Source organism: Castanea sativa, chromosome 12, assembly GCF_040712315.1.
Source record: "Castanea sativa cultivar Marrone di Chiusa Pesio chromosome 12, ASM4071231v1".
Lineage (NCBI taxonomy): Eukaryota > Viridiplantae > Streptophyta > Magnoliopsida > Fagales > Fagaceae > Castanea > Castanea sativa.
Window position 1 is genome coordinate 41,030,855 of NC_134024.1, and position 23,342 is coordinate 41,054,196.

Below are 23,342 nucleotides of genomic sequence, written 5' to 3' on the forward strand. Positions count from 1 at the left end.
ATTATGAACTTTTGTGGGTATAGACAATGAAAAACTTGCATTAATATAACAGCGGACAGCTATTATTAGAACGAAAAACTTGCATTAAGAAGAACTAAAAACTACATTAAGTTTAATAGATCAATAATATAGTAGCTGACAGCTGTTATCCTCCATTGAATCTTCAGTACAATACTTGAACTTACTGCTATACTACTTCTATACTAAATTATTATTATTATTATTATTTTTGATAGGATATACTAAATTATTCTAATGAAACAGAAAAACAACTATTGATTAAAACAGAATAAGTATGCCTATACAAATACCCTACCAAAACTTTTTGATGAGTAATACTATTACCAACCAAACTAGACATTTACATGATGTCTAAACCTTAAAACAGGATCAGTAAGCATATAAAAATCCCCTACCAAAACGTTTTGCTAAGCAATATATATACCAACTAAAACTAGACATTTACATAAAGTCTAAACCTCCAAAGCTCACTCCAATGAACACTGTGTTATGAGTGATATAATCGTAAAGAACCAGCTAAAACATCTCCAATCCAAATTGATCTGCACCATAACCAAAACCCAGCACTGAATCTGTGTTGCATAGAGGATCACTGTTTAATAGTGCCATAATTTCAGAAATAAAAATTTCATTTTCTGAACAATCCCACAAGTATTCTGTCCATTAGACTTATCCTTTGATTCTACGCCCACCAAAATACTCGGCATGGCAGCCGCAAGTACTCCGGTCCATTAGACTCATCCTTTGATTCTTCCCCCACCAAAATACTTGGCATGGCAGCTTCTGTGACAGGATAATACAGAGCATCCTCCTCAGCAAAAATCTCAGACACACAGGTAGACTCAGTGGCGGAGCCAAAAAGGTTTCTATGAGGGGGCCACAGCTAACCTAAACCATATATCTAAACAACACAAAACTCAAGAAGAAGAAAAAAGTTCTTATCAGTATCATTTATATTTAAAATGCTATGAAGAATTCTTTCTATTTTTTATGTTTCTATTTATTTATATTTTTTAGATGCAGAAGAACACTATGTCGTTATATATTATTTACTTTATAATTTATAAGTTATCAGAATATTAAATAAAACACGGTTTCTTTTAACAATCTACTGGTGGCGAAAGATAGTAATTAAATCAATTATAAATTATAGATATGTGGTTAAAACGATTGAAAATTACATGGAATAAGAAAAATAAAAATAAAAGCATTACACTTAGAAAGGTATTATTACATTTTACAAACCAAAAAATTTGAAAAACGCTAATGTTATTTACAACATTATATATATATATATATCATCACTCTTGACATATATTATGAGAGGATTGTTGTTACGCCCCAAACCCAATATTCGGATTTATGACCATGACCGGCATGTTAATATCAAGCTTAAACTTGGTATTAATAAGAACCAACTAAATTTTTACAAAACTTTCTCTCATTCTTTTCATTTTTGTTTATTTACTTCTTGATATAACTTTTCACTTGATATTCAAAGCATCTAAATTGTACTTCAAAAAATAACAAAATCCACCAGTTATTCAAATTCTGAATTTCACATGATACATCTCTTATACTTTATGGTACACAACTTTCATTAGATCCTAAAATATACAATACCGTAAAACCAAACATCAAATTGCTAGTTTGGAATCAATACTTTTAAATCTAAAACCAGTTCCTTCCAAAACTTGACTAAGGCTCACTCTGCTCCAAAATAAAACTTGTTGACTAAAAGAGTGGAAGGGGTAAGCTGCACAGCTTAGTAAGGGTAAGATACATAAGAATTTAATAAAAATGCATGTAAATCAAATCATTTTATTTTATAAATAATCAGATAAGAGAATATCTTTTCATGCATAGTATTTTATACTATTCATAATAATAACTTATACGCTCTTCATAGGAAAATAATTGCTCTCCCTTTTCTTATCAGAAAAATATTACCAAAACCTTTCGGATAGAATATCTTTCATTTCTTACAAAGTCACCAAATATAATATTGACTGTTTAAAATCATGTACATACATACATACATACATATATATATATATATATATATATATATATATATATATATATATATATATTCTCATTACAAAATGATCATTTTAACTAATTAAATAAGGTAATTGATAACTTTGTCTTAAACTAAAAACATCTTAACGAATAAGAAAAATTTTCTTTATAAACTTCTTCTCGTAAAATATTATAACGTTCATAGTCATAATACTTAACGTTTCATAAAGAACAGATATCTAATAACTTTTTAACATAAACTTGTACTTTCATAAGAAGATTTATCTTCATAGAACACTAAAACCTTTTCACCAAATTCTTTATCTTTAAAGCACAACAAAACTTTAAAAACTCTTATCTTTAAAGAACAACTTTTTTTTTTTATCAGACACTTCTTTTCATGAGAGCTTCTAATTCTTTATAATGCATTTAAATAATATCATTCTCTCACGATCAATAAAATAATATAGTTGTTCATAACATATTGGTTAGTCCATATCTGATAAGTCTGTACTTATCAGCGCGAACACACCGCCATCCTCAATACATACTTTAATCGAGCGCGAACGAACCACCTTTTTCAATAATACTTTGATTGAGCGCGGACGCACCGCCATCCTTAATAATGCTTTGATCAAGTTCAGATTACCAAAGGACATAACTCGAAAACATTTCTTACCTATATATCATTCTAAAATTAATAGTTTGCATAACATTTCATAATAATAGCATTTTCATTCCTTTCTTTAAACATCATGTTCGTGGAATTACTAATAGCATCAATATGCTGAAATCATCATAAGTTTTCGAAAGCTCATGAACATATCTTTGTCTGAAACATGATTATATGTCATATCTCTAATCAAAAACATTTTAATGCATAATACACTTTAAAATAACCTCATGACTTACCAAATGCTCATATAACTTATCCTTTACCTGAAAGCAGAGGAATCGAGAGCCTACAGTCGAAGGAGCTTAGACTTGGGTACTAGTAACACCTAAACCAAATATCAAAGCTTATTACTATAAATTACTCCTTACCATAAACTTATGCATTCATCTCAAAACCTATATCTTAAAATCAAGGAAATACTAATCCCACCTCAACGAGGTTCGCACAAACAAAAAAATACATTCATCAAACAACATGATGTACCAAATCATGGAGAAACCAACATTCTCACATTAATTTCATATTTCTAGAAGAGCCAACTTCATTTCAAAAGGTGATTTGAGATTAGGGCAAAAGTGCATGCATAAACATAAAATCCTTTAGGCATGGTCATGTAGCCATATACACTCATATGGCAACATGAAAAAACAATAGAATGGTTTAGAACCCCTCCTTTGAGTACTAAACTTTGAACCAAGATATAAAAAATTTATCTATAATTCAAATATACCAAATAATATGCATATTAAATTATAGCTCAAAATATTCACCCTAACTTTAGAATAAAATCCTCAAAGTCAAAGTTATCATTTACTGTTTACTGCTCATTTCAGCAGCATATGCCTCATTTGTAAAATACAAATGGGCTATCTAAACACATCCAATCTTCATAAATTTTACAGAGAAAATCCTCTGGATGTCTAGTAAAGATCATATCAATTTTGGAGTCAATGAATAAAACCATAATTTACTAAAAATCATATAATATATCATACTTAAATCTGTCCTGACAGAATTTCATGCAACTTAGAAATTAAACCATTATTTTTATATTGGTCCAAATGCTATGAGACCACCTCCATTGCAACCATATGTGTCTTAGTATTCATATGAACTACTCCTAGCATCCTAGTTAATTGTATAAAATTTAATACATAATTTATCATGCATAAACACAGAATCTATCACAGAGGCAGCTTTGAAATATTTTCTTGTAAAATCATAAAATGATTACAAATAGTCTTATTATCATATGGGGATTTTTATACACTCTTTAGACATGTTAAAAAAACACTTATATATAGTCATTTAACCATTTATAGAAAAATTACATACAACAAAAATCCTAACAGTAACATCAAAAGTACTCATCCTAACTTTTCTTACTTCCTTAATCATATACAATCATTAATTAGTAAAACCCTAATCTACCTCCAACAAATCACCAACACAATTTCAAAGCTTCTTAAAATAGCATATATATGCATATAGACTTGCAAGTTCATGATTTCCTAATTTCACAAATCACAAATTCCAGCCTCTAACAATCAGATTAGAGAACATAGAAGTGAAACTAAAGCAAACCATTCCTCCATTAAAATACCCATAATAAGATGAGGTTTTTATTTACTTACCCACAAAATTTGAAGCTGAAATCTTAGGGCTAATATTTTAATTTCTTCCTTAGAGTGAGATATATGGTTTCGGTGAGAGAAGGAGGGATGTTGGTGAGAGAGTGAGAGAGAGGTGTTCCCAAATAGAGCAAAGAAAGAAGATGAACAGAAAAGACCAAAGAAAGAAGAACAAAGAGTCTTCTAGTACAGCCAAGAAAAGATAAGGGAAATATCTTGGGTGGGGCACGTGTTGACCAAGAGAAAGAGGGTTGATGGGTCACCCTTTAGACTTTTTTTTTAAAATTTACTTTCCCCATTTATAAGCTTATATTCTAGAAAGGCCCAAACAACAATATAACTTTACATATAAACCCTTACCTTTATAAACTTCTTTCTATCATTAAAAAAGCATATATCTTTTATAATATCATAATATCAAAGTTTTATGCATTTAAAGTAATTAAGATAATAACAAGCATATAAACCCTTACCTTAAACACTTACTTAAACACCAAGAACTATATATCTAATAACTTAACCACTTAATATAGTTTTGTACATACATAGTATACATTTATAATACAAATAGCCATTAATTATTTATCGTCTTTACAATTCTTATTCAATGACATTATAAAATAATATGTTTATTAAATACTCTTCTATTAATTATAAAAAGAAAGTGGCTTAAAATAATAATTAGCCACTCAAACACATTGTTTAACTATAAAGTTGGGTCGGGGTCTTACAATTATTACTTAATTATTTGTTGATTATGCTTACTCTAAAAAGTATTTAATTTAGACATTTAATAACAAATTGAGGGGGCCAAGTTGTATTTTCTCAAGGAGCGACTTATAAATATAATTACATCATAAAGTAAGATAGAGATTTTTCAAAATGTTTGGGGGGGGGGGGGGGGGGTGTGTTTGGCCCCCTCTAGTCCCTTTGATCATCCACTATTGGGTAGACTCATCAATTGCTTCAATCCCCACCAAACAACTTGGTGTCACAGCTTTAGTGATAGGATAATAAGGGGCGTCCTCTGCGCAAAAATCAAAAGGGTTTGTCGCAGTTGTAGATTTAGATCCCACAGGATTTCCCATCGAATAAGGGTCTGATTTAGAAGAAGACAAACAACACTCCTTTGTTGACTCCATCAAGAATGTGTGACTCAACATCTGGAAAGTTGAGTCAAGCAGAGGCAACGTACATTGTCCTAGTAGCTTCATCATAAGCGGAGGCAGCATCAACTGCAGTATCAAAAGTCCCAAGCCACAGTCTCTTTCCACCATTCGACTCGCGAATCTCTGCCACCCATTTATCCCATGTCCTCTTCCTAGCCCCTCTGTAACAGCAATGTGAATTTTCAAGCCCCCCTTTCCTTTCGTACACCCTTTCTTTGACCCTTGGGCCGGAACTTTAAGAGTAGCATAAGACTCAAGTTGGGCAGCATTGTATTCTTTCCACTTAGCTAGTGTCTCAGCTACAGAGTCTTCTCTAGTCTTCCTCTTCCTCTTCCTCTTCCTCTTCTTCTCATCAGGATTGTCCATTTGAAACTCTTTCAAACAATTCCAATAATGCACATGTTCAACACAATACCCATAAACACTAAAATTATGTCTAATTTCTCAAACAAAGAAATCACAAACCCTTTAGCAACAAACCCCTGAAAAATCAAACAATAAAAAAAAAACCCAAATGTAAAAGGAAATTTATTTATTTTTTATCAGTTAAACAAAAAAGGAAATTGAATTTCCCAAACAAACCCTTTTGAAACAAACACTAGAAAATTAATTTAATAATAAAGAAAATCCCAAATGGAAAAGGAAATTGAATTGCCCAAACCGAACAATTACAAACCCTTTTGCAACAAATCCCCAAAAACAATTATCAAGAAAACCCAAAAGGAAAAAGGAATATATAGAAAAGAAAATTAATTTTTTTATAATTTTTTAAAAATAAAAAATGAACCACTCTGAAACTCAGGAAAGCACAAGTACGCCTCCATGGGCGGTGCACTCGTGTCTAACATGCACAAACGCGTCATGCGGCTAGCGATGCAATTGCACGCACATCCATCGTAAATCCTTTTTTTTTCAACTTTTGATTTGGCCTGATATGGGCTGATTCAATTCGGAAAGGGCTGAAACAACGCCAAAATAAGTGTTCTTTTTTTAAAAGTTAAAAAAAAAAATAAAATAAAAAGCACATCAAAACGCACCGTTTGACTCTATTTTAAAGGGGAAAAAAAACCCTAAAACTTAAAACTCAAGCTCTCTTGTTCTCTTTGTCTCCAATCTCTCTCTCTAATCCACACTCTAACCCACGGATCATCCAATCAAAATCCCTCCATCTCTCCTCAAGCTCACAAACCCAAGCTCACTCTTCATCTCTTGGTCTCAACCTCTCCATCTCTCGGTCTCAAGCTCACTGACCCAAGCTCACCGGCAAAGGTATTTTACTTTCCTTCTCACCCTCCATCTCTTTCTCACTTGCTCTATTGCTCACTCTATATCTGTCCCTCAATCTATCCAATTGTCTCTATTATCCTTTTTTTTAAAAAAAATTATATAAGTTGTAATGTTAAGACTTGAGTTGATTACTTAAATTACTAATCTTATATGTCTAACCCTATAATATAATTTAAGTCTTAAAAATGATGAATTTGAGGATAGGGCGTCTAAATTGAGGATCCCAAATAGGAGAAACCACTTAATAGTAGTATAGATATTAATATTCGTCGTAACACTGTTTATTCTCTTTTTAAGGCTAGACTCCATAATTTTAATTTAAAAATAAAAATAAAAAATAGTTAAAAACTTGTACAACTCACAAGAAAGGGATGTGAGCATATTTTAAAATTATTCTTTTCATTCATTTTTGTTAGGTTCTAAGGATTTAGGATCTAAATGTTTTAGAACTTCAATGTGTATATGTTAGCTAATCATGATCAAAACGTTTAGTCTAGATTTAGGCTGCTCAAAGTATGTTTAATGTAAAATTGGAATAGAGTAATTGCAGAAAAATACTGTTCACAATCTGCTTTTTTGCAAGGCTTGATCAATCGAAAATTAGACTCGATCAATCAAAACTCGTGCAGATTATTTTTCTGCAGAATTTTTCAACTCAGCCCAAGCTCGTTTGATGTGTAGAGTTTTATTTTTTGCCTTAAGTATAAAAGGAAAAACCCTAGCCACATTTTTAGGTTGTTGCTTACACTGTGTGTGTGAATATCTTGTGAGATCTAGAGGTGTTTGCCTTCATACATACTTAGGGTTATCAAGATCAAGATTGATGTCGAGAACTTGGTGATCGTTTCAGTTGCTGCATAAAGAACTTTCAAGAAATACAAGTGGTATACTTGTGAATGTTGTGGATCTGAGAAAGAAGTAGCTTGTGGACTCAAAGTTGTCACGTGGTCGTGGTAGTAAATTTTCTGCTCGAGGTAGTAATAGGATGTTAGTGGTCTAAGTCACTATTGTAAAACTTCAATTCTTTCATAGTGGATCTTGTTTTACCTTGAGGATAGCTAGGTTAAATCCTGCCCAGGTTTTTTACCGGTTTGGTTTTCTTGGGTTATCATATCGTGTGTTTTTTATATTTCTGCACTGCTTTACATGATATGATTGTTATTGTTTTAACCTAAATCTGAATAATTTACCTAAGTTAATCACTTGGCTAAATAACTAGGTTAATCTGTTGGTGTTTAAGGGGTCTAAAAACGTACAAGTGGTATCAGAATGGGTTAGCTCTAGTGTTTAGCTCTTTTGATCTAAGAGTTAATCATTGACCCCTGTTGTCATGAATACTTGGAAGTTCTTATTGCTAAAGTTTCTATTTGTCTACTTTTGGCTTGTGTCTCTTGTTGCTTTTGTTAAGTCTTTCCTTGAATATCTTGGTATAATTACATGTGATGATGTGTTATACTGCTTTAACCATCTTAAAGGCGCGTGATTCTTGTCTTTGGTATTTGGATAGTGGTTGTTCTAAGCATATAACAGGAAATAAAGCATTATTCAAGACACTCTTTAAAGGAAAGATTGGGACAGTCACCTTTGGAGATGGAAGCAAATTTGTGATCAGAGGCATTGGAACTATGGACATCCTAGGGTTGCCATTTTTTGAAGATGTCTAGTATGTTGATGAGTTGAAAGGCTAATTTACTCAGCATTAGTCAGATTTGTGATAATGGATTAAATGTTCTCTTCACCAAGTATGAATGTGAGATACTTGATGGAGAAGGTGACTGCATGTGTATTGGTGTTAGGACAGCTAATAACTATTATGGTATAACACCAAGTATAAACAACAAGTGTTTTAGTGCAAAGATCAATCAAGTAGACCTGTGGCATCAACAGTTGGGACATGCAAGTGACAAGCAATTAGAGAAGATCTCCAAGAGTGATGCATTTATTGGTTTGCCCAAGTTTGAAAAGATAGAAAAGTGCATATGTGGACCATGTCAGATTGGTAAACAAGTGAAGTCCAAACATCCATTTGTGACTGAAGTTCAAACTTCAAGACCTCTAGAGTTGTTGCACATTGATCTCATGGGTCTTGCTAGAGTTCAAAGTTTAGGTGGAAAGAAGTATATTTTAGCTGTTGTGGATGATTTCACTAGATATACTTGGGTTGTGCTTTTGAGAGATAAAGCCGAGACTCCTGAAAAGATGATACATTTGTGCAAAAAATTGCAGGTTAAGAAAGGAACTGTGACAACCAGAATTAGAAGCGATCATGGAAGGGAATTTGAAAACTTAAAGCTGGCTACCTTCTGCAATGATCAAGGCACACATCAAGAGTTCTCTTCACCCAAGACACCACAACAAAATGGAATAGTGGAACGGAAGAACAGGGTTGTTCAAGAGATGGCTTGTGTCATGCTACATAACAAAAAGATGCCTAAGTCCATTTGGGGAGAAGCAGTTAACACTGCTTGTCATACACTTAACCGGGTTTATTTCAGACCTGATTCCAAGAAAAATCCTTATGAACTCTAGAGAGGAAAGAAGCCGGTTTTCAAATACTTCTAGATATTTGGCATTGACTGTTATATTCTACGTGATAGGGAGAACCTAGAGAAGTTTAATGCAAAGAGCGACAAGGGATACTTTCTAGAATACTCCTCCACTAGTAGAGCTTACAGAGTTTACAACCTAAGAACTAAAACAGTCATGGAGTCTTCAAATGTGGTGATCAATGATGAACTGTGTTTAGAACTCAATCAGAAAACACTCCTCCGGTTCAAGAAAAGACTGTGAAAATTGATGATCCTATTCCTGATGATTATATTAGGAAGCATAGTGATGAAGAGCAACTATTGTTGAACGATGCTGTTTTAGTACCATCAAGTTCAAAACCATCTACCCCGGTTCATGAAGCTCAACAAAAACAAAATAAGCCCAGTTCTTCATCAGAACAAAAAGGTACCTCCACATCTCTAGTCAAAGGTTCATCTTCAAGAGTAAAGTTAAATCACCCTGTCACAAACATATTGGATAGTCTGAATGATAACATGAGATTGAGATCCAAAGCCTTGAATGTCATTACTCACTCATGCTATCTATCCCAATTTGAACCGAAAAAGGTGGATGAAGCACTTCAAGATTCTGATTGGGTTAATTCTATGCATGAAGAACTTCATCAATTTGTTCGGAATGATGTGTGGGAATTAGTTCCTAGACCAAAAGGAGTTAATGTGATTGGAACTAAGTGGATTTTCAAGAACAAGTCAGATGAACATGGTACTATTATTTGAAATAAATCAAGACTTGTTGCTCAAGGTTACACACAAGTGGAAGGGGTTGATTTTGATGAGACTTTTGCACCGGTAGCAAGACTAGAATCCATTAGGATACTGTTGGCCATAGCAAGTCATTTGAATTTCAAGCTATATCAAATGGATGTTAAAAGTGCTTTCTTGAATGAGATGTTGCAAGTAGAGGTATATGTTGAAACGAAGTTGTGATTGTGAATCTAGATTGGCTACTTCTGGTATGTTCTCTTTCTCTCTCGCTATTTCGTTCTCTCTTTGTCTCTCTCTTTATAGCTTCGTGTAGTAGACACCGTTATCAAGGACCACAATGTTGACTGTGATAAAAAATTGTATCTTTTTGTTGGTTTTTTTTTATTTATTATATTGCCATATTGTTTGGCTATATTTTGTCTTCCTTTTTGAAAAATGGTTATGTTCATGTGTTCCCTCTAATGTTGTTTATGTTGTTGGTTTTCATTTGTTTATTATTTCATTAGCTTAAAAAAATGATTTTGTTGGTATTTGTATTATAGTGTTTGGCTGTATTCTGTGTTCCTTTTCAAGAAATGTTTGGGTCCATGTGTTCCCTCTGATGTTGTTTATGTGGTTGGTTTTCATTTGTTTATTAGTGCATTAGCTTAAAATCGTATTTTTATTTTGAAAAGTGAATAACTGTGCATTAGTAAATTGCATACATGCAGGATGGATGGCTGTTTTACTCTGCATGTTCACCATGGTGGGCATTTCACATGGGACCCTCAGGTGTATATGGGAGGAACAGTAGACCAAGTAAAGAATTGTGACCTAGATATATTGTCAAAAGTGGAGATTGAGGCTATATGTAGGGAGTTTGGGTACAGAGAAGTTGATAGGCTTTGGTTTCAGATGCCTGGTGTGAACCTAGAGCATGCAAATTTCCACCAAGTTGTAGATGATGATTATGTTGTGTTTATGACAAACCTAGTGAAGGGTTATAGAGAGATTCACATATTTGTGGAACATCTAGTGGATGAGCCTATTGAGATGGAAGTGGAGGATGTTGAGCCCTTAGAGGTTAGAGGACCTGGTGAAGTAGACCCTGCAGATGCTCAAGCCTTAAAGGTTATAGAAAATGAAGTTGATGATGAATTTATGATGTGTTGTGTGAGTAGTGACAGTGATAGAGACATTGATAGTGATAGTTAGAGTGATCATTATCATGAGCATGCAGAGTACAAAGATGATTCTGACCATAGAGATGATAATGACCATAGAACTTATGATGACTACAGATATGATTTCTCAAACTTTGGTGGAGATGTTGATGATGACCATAAAGATGTTGATGATGAGTACAAACCTGATTTTTCACAATTTGGAGGACATGATGATGTTGAGTTTGATAACGCTAACCAGGGTGAACCATTAGAGGCAGATGCTAGACAAGTTTTTTGCTAGGAGGGCAGGCAAAGAACCTATGGCTAAGAACCAACAATAGGAACCAGTTGATGGTCAAATAGAGGATAGTAGTGATACTGAGGGTGGTGACATAAAGGATGAGGCAGAACAGCAACCATTGAATATAGGTAAAGACAGTGATGACAGTTGTGACCAACAAAGTGATGAAATTGGGGTTGAACTAGACCCTATGGGTGCTGGTATAATGAAGTTGACTATAAGAGTGAGGAGCTACTTAGCCTTGATGAATCCTCCTCTGACAGTGCAGGTGCAGATGCAGATGCTTCAAGTGATGATGAAAATCCATCTGTTGAGGTAGACACCTCCACTAGGAGCAGGTTTCCAATATTTATGCCAATGGCCAACGCTGAGCATCTTAGGTTTGAAAAAGATATGATGTTTATCTCACCCAAGAAATTTAAGGAAGCAATAACTGACTATACAATCCATGGAGGTTGGGCTATTAGATTTGTTAAAAATAATTTGCTTAGGGTGAGAGCCCGTTGCCAGCCAGGGTGCAAGTTTGTAGCCTACCTTGCAAAGATGCCAATGGCGAAAAGCTACATGTTAAAAACTTTGAACAAGGACCGCGCATGCACCAAGTGTTATAAAAATCCAAGGTGCAAAACATCATACATTGGGAGGAAGTTAGTGAAGAGAGTTAGGAGACAGCCAGACATGAAACTGAAAGATATTCAGGATGCTGTGCATGAGAAGTTTGTGGTGAATATAAGTACAACCAAGGCAAGTAGGGCTAAGGATAAAGCTCAAAAGCTTGTTGATGGTGCTCATACAGCATAATCCAACCAACTTTGGGAGTATTATGAGGAGTTGAGAAGGTGCAGTCTAGAAAGCATAGTATTGATGAAGGTGTATATCTTCAATGATGGTGACTTGGCAGCTGAGCAACTGGGCTTGGCAGTTGGGGTACTATATTTTGAAAGGTTGTACATTTGTCTGGAAGGTTGCAAGAAGGGCTTTTTGGCTGGATACAGGCCAATCATTGGATTAAAAGCATGCCACTTGAAGACCAAGACAGGTGGGCAGTTGATGTTTGCTATTGGTAGAGATCCAAATGAGGAGTACTTTCCATTTGCATATGCTGTTGTTGAGGCTAAAACCAAGGACTCATAGACTTGGTTTCTGAATTTATTGCTGGCTGACATAGGTGATGTCAAAGAGATGGGTGTTCATAACTGATCAACAGAAGGTGAGTACTTCCCTCTCACATGCACTTCCTAATTGTTAATGGTAGAAGTGTTAGCTTTTAACATGCAATAAATTTTTATTTTTGGTAAGGATTGGTGCAGTCCTTTGTTGACAACAGGCCACAATACGAGCACAGAATTTGTTGCAGACACTTATATAATAACCTGAGGAAGAACTACCCTGGTGTACTTATCAATGACCTGTTTTGGAAAGCTGCTAAAGCCACTTATCAACAGGAACATGAGAGGGCAATGAATGAAATGGAGGTTGATGAAGATGCATACAAGTGGTTGCAGTCTCACTTAACTACTATATGGGCTAGGCATATGTTCAGTAATGATGGTCAAAGTGACATGGTCTTGAATAACATGTGTGAAAGCTTCAATAGTAGGATACTGAAATTTAGGAGCAAACCTATAATCACAATGGTATGCCACCTATACAATTTACTGATATTTGTGCTTTATCATTGTTGCATGAATGTCTATGTTATATGATTGATATTTTCCCCATTTATGTATATGTGCTTGCAACTTGAGAACATTAGGATGTATCTAATGATCAGATTTCAAGTTTACAGGGAAATGATTAAGGTAAGGAAGAGACTATACAAGGAGAAGATGGCCTGCAACAGGTGGCTAGCATGTTAGGCTGGGCATATTAAGTTTAAAGTGAAGAATGGCTTGGAGAGTTTCATGATGGATTTGGCTGAATACAAGTGCAACTATAGGAAGTGGGACATCACTAGCATACACTATGCCCACACCATTTCTTGCATCTTTTTCAACAGGGAAGATGCTGAAAAATATGTTAATGACAGCTATAAAAAGTCCACATACATTGCATGCCATAAGCCCCTCGTTGATCCAATCAATGGCCAGAACATGTGGAAACCCAATGGGCTGCCACCTGTGCAGCCTCCTATCAAAAGCAGACTTCCTAGCAGGCCTAAGAAGAAGAGGGCTCAAGAACCTGATGAACCTAGAAGTCATAGAAAGAATAGGGAAATATGAATTTCCAAGCAATGCAAGTCTTGTGGGAAGTTAGGGCACAATAGGATAAGTTGCAAGGGAGAAGTATGAGGGAACTCCCCCCTACCTGGGAGTGCAAATCAAGCCAGAAGGACCACTAGAAAGGTAAATTTACTGTGTTTTGCTCAATGATTGTAGATCGATAGTAGGTTGATTGCTTACTTAATGTTTGATTGATTGTAGGCTACCAGGGATGGCAATGCAAGCACACTAGTTGCTGGAACACCAACCACCAATGCTGAGCCATCTGTACAAAGTGCACCACCAACCATCCCACCTAATGTGTTCACAAGTGCACCTCCACCCTCAGCTAATACCTAACCCAATTCAAGGTAAAACAGACAAAAGAGGAGGAGGACAGTCACCTCTGAGACACTCAATGCAACTAGGAATGCAGTAAGATATATGGAGGCAATGAGGTTTGCTGGAAGCCAGTCTTCTGGCCATGGTCTTGGGAGACTATGTGCCTTGTATATAGTACCCATTTTTTGTTATTTATGTTGCTTGAAACATGGCTTTTGGTACATATATGTAAAGCTTGAACTAATTGGATGTAAAGCTTGAACTATTTGGCTGTTTGGTGTGAAGCCTGAACAAATTGGTTGTAAAGCATTAACTATATTGCTGTTTTGGTGCATTGTGTTTTGTTTTGATGTGGTGCACCAAAAGTTGACACATTGATTAATGAAAGGTGATGTTAAGCACATAAAGTTGTTTTGAAAAATGATGAAAAGTGATATGCTACTCTTTGTCTCTTTATAGTTGTTTTGACATTGATTCCAAGACCAAATTGTAAGCCTACAATTTTCAACCATAATAGATCATAAATGCATTCATGGTAGGTACAAAAACTGGTAAAAATTGATGCATTCATGATGTTAGCTTCTCATTTTCAACCATAGCATGTCAATGATTCATACATAATAGGTACAACAACCCTTAAAGTAAGGAAACATGTTGAAAGAGATGTTGAAATTGATGTTGAGAGTGATGTTGGTCCAACAAACTTGCAAGTGGTGTTGGTGATGCTAGGTCCAAAATTTCAACCATTACATGTCAAAAAATGCACTACACATAAATATCACAATACAATATTAATAAATATAAGCCTAACAACACATCAATTGCCAACAAAAATTGGACACACGCCATAATATCAATGAGTAGTTCAAATTACAGGTTGAATTAGGTGTTTCCAATTCTAATACGAAACACACTACAAAAACATACAACCATATGCCTTTAGCTTGACCAAAACATACCACCACTTTCCAGCACAGAGCAACACATAACACCTCTTACCAAACTGCCAAAACTTACAAATTAACCTACACAAAATGTTTGGCCTTTCCACTAAATCCCAATACTAATTCCTACCCACCTCTCTAACCATTTTCACCCAACCTATCTAACCAACCAAAGATAGGACCATACAAAGCAGCATCCCATATATCACCAGTGACATCCCCAAGCAAAGCAACAACCTCTTCTCTCTCTTCTTATAGCCTACAATCTCAGCTTCAAGTGTTAATATCCGTTGCCTCTACTCTAGGATCAACACATTGCCACGATCACAGATTTCATTGTCGCGCCACTGGAAGAAGTTGCACTTGCGTCCAGCCTAACATCCAAAGGCACAATAGAGTCACTATAAGATCAACTGCTATGTTGGAAGGTCAACTACCAAAATATCATACGCAACAAAAATATTTAGCCCATTACATTGAAAGTCAGAAATTACATTGAAATTTCCCAAATCAGTTCAACCCATTACATGGTCAGCCCATTGCATCTTCAACCCAATACATTGAAAGTCAGAAATTAAATACACGTGCTTACTTACCCAGAAATTTGGACACCCGTAGAACCTTTTGCTAGGGTTCTCAGGTGTCCACAATACCACCAGCACATGTTTTTCATTGAAGAAGCATGTGGTTGGACCTCTCTTCTTCAAGCTTCACCCAATTGAGACAAAACTTGATTCCATGAGCTCGGATCATGACAAATGATGTTTGTTTAGGCAATGCTGTGGGAGAGGAGTGGGGTCGTGAATTTAGGGGTTAGGGATTTCAACTTATTTGGAAGATTTTATGTGGGAGATGAGCTTTACACATGAGTGGGTTTGTTAGGGAGTTGGTCGCGTGAGGCTCACGTGGGTATCTTAATAGCAGGAAGCTGAGGTGGTGAGCTTGGGCTGACACGTTTGCAATGGTAAAATAATATTTTATTTCGCCATCTTCCACGTAGGAAAATTCCATCGCTAAAATGATGGTAGGGACCACAACGAAATGCGTTTTCCAGAAAGACTAAAAGTGATAAAATTAAAAAGTAGGGACTAGAATGAAAATTGGCTGAAAATGTAAGGATGGAAATGGTATTCCTGCCCTTTTTTTTTGGCAGCTGTTGGAATAAAGATTTTCAGTTCATCAAAAAAAAAGTGAAGGTTCTAGGCTTCTTTGACTTTTCCCAACTCATTTATACAAAGGGTTGGGTTCTACTAGGCTTGTTTTCAACTCATCCCTTTATGTAAGGGGGCTTGGGTCAAGATCGATATAATGTTTTGGACTCACTTGGGCTCATCACTGATTCACAGTACCACTACCCAGTCCCACATGTCCCAACTTCGCACTTGGCATGACCGTAATGGCTTGACCGTCCATATAATTTTAGTATTTGCCAGTTACACTTTGCCTTTTCTACTGGGTACCTCCACTATGGATAGATGGAGGCCTACTAGCCATGAATTTTTCATGTTACTTCCTTTTATTTTGGTATGGATTTTGTTTGATTTTTCTCCGTTCTTGTTCTTTTAATTTTCTATATATCAACTTCAACAGTTAAGTATACAATTGACAGAGATAATAACTTAAACATGGTTACTTAAATTCTCTAATTGATTTCAACTATGTAATTACATTAGTCAATGATTTACATTAGTGATTTTAAGTATATCCTTTGGGAGATAATTTTGTTACTTAAAATCTCATTTTTCGTGTTTCGGGTAGATCTACCCGAAACACGAAAAATGAGATTTTCTCCTCTCATATTTATAGTGAGATTTACTAATTAAATTCACGGCAAAAGTCATCACGAATATGAGAGGAAGGAGCACAATTTTTCTAAGGATAGCAATTGAGTAGTGCGGAGTCGAAAGATGGGGTTTCCACCCCTACTCGCATGATTTTGTCTTACTTCAGTCCCACTTCATGATGCAGGGCTAAAATTTTACCTCATCTCCATCCCACTATTTTTGTGGAGCGGGTTAGGTAGAGTAAGACAATTTTCATTTCTAAATTTCTCCCCCTATAAGAGTACCTAAAAATTTTCTTAGTACTATATATTAATCAATTCTTAAATTTCTTCATATCCTAACGGTGCTTAAAAATTTTCCTTATACTAGTACTATGTTATTCAATACAATCATATATATGTTAATCAATACAATCATATATCTTAATTTAATTTAAGAAGTGAAAGTACAATACTTAATATTAAGAAATTGTACTTTAGTTTATTCAATATTAAATTAGAGAGAACGTGTCCTTTCAAAAGAATTAGAGAGAACATGAATGCATAGTGAAGGTCCTCCATGGTGACAACTGACAAGGTTGGCAACCTCAGTGCTACAGTTTTATTTTTTACTGTATCATGTCGGAATCTTACAAACTGTACAATTATAATGCAGAAGGGGCGGTTAAATGAGGTTCTTCGACTATACCCATCGGCACCAAACTTGCAAAGGCAAACAAGAGAAGACCCATCAAGTAATTAGAACTTAAGAACCCCATACTGCATGCAACCCAATAAAATAGAGAATGAAAGACATTTTTATGATCCGGATCATAAAAATACTATCAATGGATCCATTGATAACCCCCTTGCAACAGATGCTATTTATTCTTTTTCTTTTCAAACAAATAGAGTGTAGTGAAGTAAGAACTAAAAACACACACAAATAAAACCTAAAATCCCACAAAATATTAACAAAGACCCACCAAGAATAAAGCCATCTTGTTCAAGAAAACAGCAAGAGATGCACACAATATTCATAAAGAGGATATTTTTTGTCTTCTCAAAAAAAGAAGATAGTTTTTGATATGTGAAGTATGTACATCAGTACCACAATGAAATATTTTGAAGTAGTAGGAGTTGGGAATTGGAGAGAGTAGTATCATATATAGAGCTTTCTTTTGTTGGTCTTGGGAATTGAATGGGAGGAGTGGAAACAGAAGGTGGGCCTTGTGGTTGCGGTTTTGACTTTATTATTATTATTTATTTTTGGGTAAATAAGGATAATTTATTGAAGAAGAGAAGAAGGACAAGGCGAACTAGTTGATTTGATTAGCATTAACAAGGGCCTAAGATGGGATTGAGCCGATAGGGATGATGCCCTATATCATACAAAAGGTGGCCCAATTGGATAGAGCTAAAATTAAAAGTGAACCTTTTAACTTTCAATGACAGTCGTTGAAAAACAATTGTTATTGTACTAGATTTGAATATTTTCTAATAAGAACATTTTTCAAAAGTTGAAGATGTAATAAATGTGTCTGGATTAGTATTTTACTTAAACCTGATAAAAGTGCAGTTGTATTTTAAAAAAATTCATTAACATAATTTTTTTTTTTTTTAAACATGTAAGAGTCTTTTTAACCAACAACTGTCATAATTTAACTCCCAAAAAAAAGTCGTTTTTAGGATAAATACTAAACACTAAGTTTAGGACATACCCAATTTTCAGCTTGCTAAAATGGTGTGTTTATATGAAAATGATTATCCACCACTCACAATTAACTACTTCAACCAATTTTGAAACTTAGTGTGAAATTGTTTTTAGATTAATTAATTAATAAGAGCAAAATCAAAGTAGAAGCTTTCAAGAATACTATATACTTTTGCTAGATTGATGTGTAGTTTCAAGAATACTATATTTGGCACATTTGGGAGGTTAAAGTATTAATTTAACATCTTAACTTGACAATAATTCACATTAAAATTGATCACCACACACTCCTGGCATGATAGTTATTCCACAAATACCAGTATTTGTGGGTCAAGGGAGTAAAGGACGGAATTCAAGTTTTTAATAATGAGCTTTATATATATATACTTTGATTATGTTAGAGTATGATTTCTATCTCAAAAAAAAAAAAATACTCATTCAAATTTGTTAATTATCAAACTCATACCATTAAATTCACTCCATTTTAAACACGTGAAAGATGGATTAGGTTTTACAGGCGAGAAAGCAAACCACGAGAAGATATTCAAGTCAATAGCCTAAAAATCCTAAGAACTAATTCTAGCATCACTTTTATAGTTTTATTGTACACAAATCATAATTTGTCACCTCAACAATTGTGAAAAAAATTATGAAGTTTGTTATATCAGTAAGTCTAATGAATTTATAATCCATACCATTATTATACCATTAAGTTGTTGAATAAACTTATGACTTCATTAGTCCATTTCCAACAGCTTTTCAAGCTAGAATTTGGCCTTTGCCATTGAATTATAATTAGCCAATATTCATGGATCAAAGAAGAAAAAAAAAGTATTAATCTACCCAAAAAAAAAATTGTATAGAGATGATCATGGGTGGCCTCCTCGGTGGCATCTCACACACTCCATTCGAATTGTGAAACACATAGGCTGGTTGAGTTTATCTTGACCTAGCCTAGACCTTCCTCTGATCATTATGCAGATAATTCCCCAGTTAAGTCAAGGCTATTAATTAGGGAACGTAGGACCCTACCTTGAGGATTCAGGCTTACGGCAAGACCTCCATGAAACTGGGGTCATCAACCCTTGACTATGTACACTACTACAATTAAATGCTCCACTAATAACACTTGAAATGTTGCCACTATTTCGTTTATCCATTGGTAATAACTGCACTGACAATGATGGTCACCATATATATATATATATATATATATATATATATATATATATATATATGATAAAATTTCTATTCAAATTTAATCTAAATATATGTGTATGTAAAGTTTTTTCCTGGAGACTTGAACTCCGACTTTTGCCCTCCACACTTTACAAGCATTTATACTTGTATAGTAACCACTGCACCAAAAGTGCATAGGTCACCATGTTAATAAGGCACACATGTTTGCTAGCAATTACTACTATTTGGGACCGAATAGGTTGCCCAATGTGGTACATTCATTAACGCTGAACATTGACTTCAAAGTATACATACATTGAACTTTTAAGGTGACTTTGAATAGAAGAAAATAGGTGTATGTTTCTCCCCTTTAACAGTGAGTCTCACCAACTTGTAAGAGGGAAAAAACATACACCTGAAATAGGGTATCCTTCTTCGACTTAAAGGCTCAAAACATTTTTTAAATCTTACACATTTTCTTTGAAAACATTAACTAAAAATATTTGGTTGAGCTAATAAGAGTCCTAGCTCTTTTTGCTTTTTACTAATTAGGCGTCTTTTTTTCTTTTTTCTTTTTCCTTTTTTGTGGAGAAACCTACTAATTAGGCGTCATTAACTAATTTTGGCATCAGTCTTTGTTGGAGTCAATAATTTCCCCCTTTCCCCACAACACTATAGACACACGTAAGGAAATTTCTTCTTCTTTTCCTGGGCCACATTTCGCTACTCCTGCCTCAACCCAACCCATTTATGTTTTTCACATGGTAGTCAAACTTTATATAGGCTCTTCTGCCAACCCAATAAATACATGGAGAAATATGGAGGGTGAATTAGAGGGTACGTAGGGAGGTCGTTGGTGAAACTTCACTAACGCTGCAGGGACAAAGTGGAATTCAATCATAATTTGTGACAGTGCATTTGTATTTTTTAATGCCTTGTGCTTTTAATACATTATTGTCTTAAAGTTAGGCAGCAATGAGATTTTAATATATTGTTTTAAAAGTAATGCTAAAGCCACTAAATTTTTTACAAACATTCTGAAAACAGTTGATGTGGCATGCTTAACATAAGCTTTTAAAAAAAAACTGAATATTCACGTCAAGTACAAAATAACTCAAATAAAAATATCTCTACATCAAATCTAAAAAAATCCATCAATTGACCATGTGTCTCCTTCTCTATATAAAGAAATTATCGAATGTGACAAAAGTACCATTATATATGATATTAGTATTATTAAATGCATGTGACGTTGGAACGATCTAATGTGAGTAGAAAAATAAGGTAATTAATTACTGAATGTGACAAAAGTATGATCATATGTGATGTTGGTACTGTTTAATATGACAATAAAGTCATTCAATGTGACTAAAAACTAAAGAACCACTAAATGTGACAATAGTACATTTATATGTGATATTCGTACTGCCCAATATAACGTTAGAATCATTAAATGTGATGTTTGGTAACCACTGTTAGCAGGTTAACTATAGTACCTAGCAAAAGAAAAGGTACCTTAGAATTTCTCTAATGTCTCACATTGAACACATTTTATGCAACAACATTGCCTATTTAAGCCAAGATAAGTCATTGTTGATGAGCAGAAAAATCACCATCATCCAAAAGAAGAGAAAGCTAGCTTCGTACATCAAGCCAGCTTCATCCTTCAAGCCAACATCGTCCATCAAGCCAGCTTCGTCCATCAAGCTAACATCCTCCATGTGATGAACAACTATAGTATACATTAAATGAGTTCCCCATAAATGACATGAGTAATGGTTAACGTGCCAAACAGGAAAAAGCGTAACCGACAGACCAACGGGCAGAAGACTATTGAAGTCCATTACGCCTCCACATACATTACTGATGAATTATTAAGATTGTCCATTTCTCAATGGACGAGTTAAACGTTATTCAATGTAAGGCGTAGCGTATGGACATCAATGACAAATGAATCCATAAAAGACATTCAATGCCTAAGACAGTTAAGAAGTAACATATGGACATCAACGGACAAATAGCCGTTGACAGACAATAAAAGCTAGCCATTAATACCAACGGCTCCATATCTCATGAATGTAGATATTCATTCAGAAAAAAAAAACAAGGGCTATAAAAAACCCACAAACAGGTACACATAACTCTAAACTATTCTCAAGTTGAATTCTTTTGCAATATACTTCAATTGAATCCCAGTTTAACTTAATCATCGGAGGGTGTTTGGCAAACGCCACACCAGTGTATCCATATTTCTCTATTTCATATCTCACTTCAAGTTCGTCTTTGGATGAAGCTAACAGCTTTGTCCATCTGTATTGATAAAGACAAAGAAGAACAACACCAACAGGTTCATCTTTGGCGAGGCAAACGCCTTCGTCCATCTATATCAACGAGGAGTTCAAATGACGATTTTTTGCATCATCAATTGTTACCAATAGTTTATTTTTAATAACCATTACCAATAAAATCTAAGTTGCCTTTTCATAGGTAGTTTAGCAAGATTATTATTTTGTACCCATATTTTTAGAATACAAACTAGGGAGTCGATTCAAGTTCAAGCTCAAGCCAAGACATGATATTTTTAAGCTTGATAATAAATTTGATATTGACTTAATAATTTACTTGTATTAAATCTAAGCTAAAAAACTTGGGGCCCATTTGTTACCGCTGTTTAAACAACAGTTTTCATTAACATTACACATATTTTCACATACTTTTTCACTCACACATATTTCCAAAAAATACAAACAATTTTACTAGAAATCTCTACCAAACAAGCCCTTGATAATTGAAAGCGTAAAAAACCTTCTCCTACATTTGAATTGCTGAAACTAGAACTTTAATGTTTTATATATGAGATGGGTTCAAGTTACACCTGGTGTAACTCTACAAAAGTTACATATTTTTTAAGCCATAGATTTCCAAAATATCTAACAGTAAAAAAGAAAACACATTTTTTCCATATCATCATTAAATTCTTACCTAATTAATAACGTCGTTATTAACTCTCTCCTAATTAATTACTTCTTGTCTCTCTTTTTCTCTCTCTTTATTTCATTGTAATTTATTTTTCCTCTATCACTTTCCTCGTCCATTTTCATAAAATGTTCAAGCAAAAATATTAACACCAGGAGTAGCAATTATAAGCATCAAATAATTACTACCACATCATCAATTTGATTGTAATTTTAATCTCTTTTTATTCTTCTTGAATGAGAGAGTAAGTCTCACAAAGTTAAGAACTACCCAAACTATGGCTTTGGAGGGGCACCGACACTCTTTGAACTAGTAGTCTCCGTTAGATCTATTTGCCCATTAAAACTAATCCAATTTACAAACTGAAACTCAGGAACAACAACACAGTTACGATTAAATTTCAATTACTTTTCTAATTCAAAGTTTGTTTTCAAATTTTCTCTTCCATTTTTATCTTCTTTGGGTTTCAAGAGTTATGGGCGTCAAATATTACCTAGCGGAAAAAAGAAGAAAGAAGCTCTAGATGAAACTACATAGAGATAATAAAAAATTTATAAAAAAAAATAGGGTGGGGAGATAATAGATCCAATTTGAAAGTGGCACAAGAGTATAGAGAGGAGGAACAAAGACTTAGAAAGAAAAAGAAAAACAAAGAAAGATATGGCAGACATGTACAAGAAAAGAGAGAGTAGTAGTG

General features: G+C 34.4%; 1 long non-coding RNA gene and 1 pseudogene across 1 annotated transcript; both read right to left on the reverse strand.

The window, feature by feature from the left end:
- Window positions 1-309: 309 nt before the first annotated feature.
- On the reverse strand, window positions 310-4,529 carry LOC142621094 (uncharacterized). Its single transcript, XR_012841698.1, has 3 exons — window positions 4,354-4,529; window positions 2,983-3,044; window positions 310-922 (listed from the first exon to the last, which is right to left on the reverse strand). It is a non-coding gene; the product is annotated as an uncharacterized LOC142621094 (long non-coding RNA).
- Window positions 4,530-5,291: 762 nt separating this feature from the next.
- On the reverse strand, window positions 5,292-5,885 carry LOC142620678 (putative dehydration-responsive element-binding protein 2H; annotated as a pseudogene).
- Window positions 5,886-23,342: the final 17,457 nt, after the last annotated feature.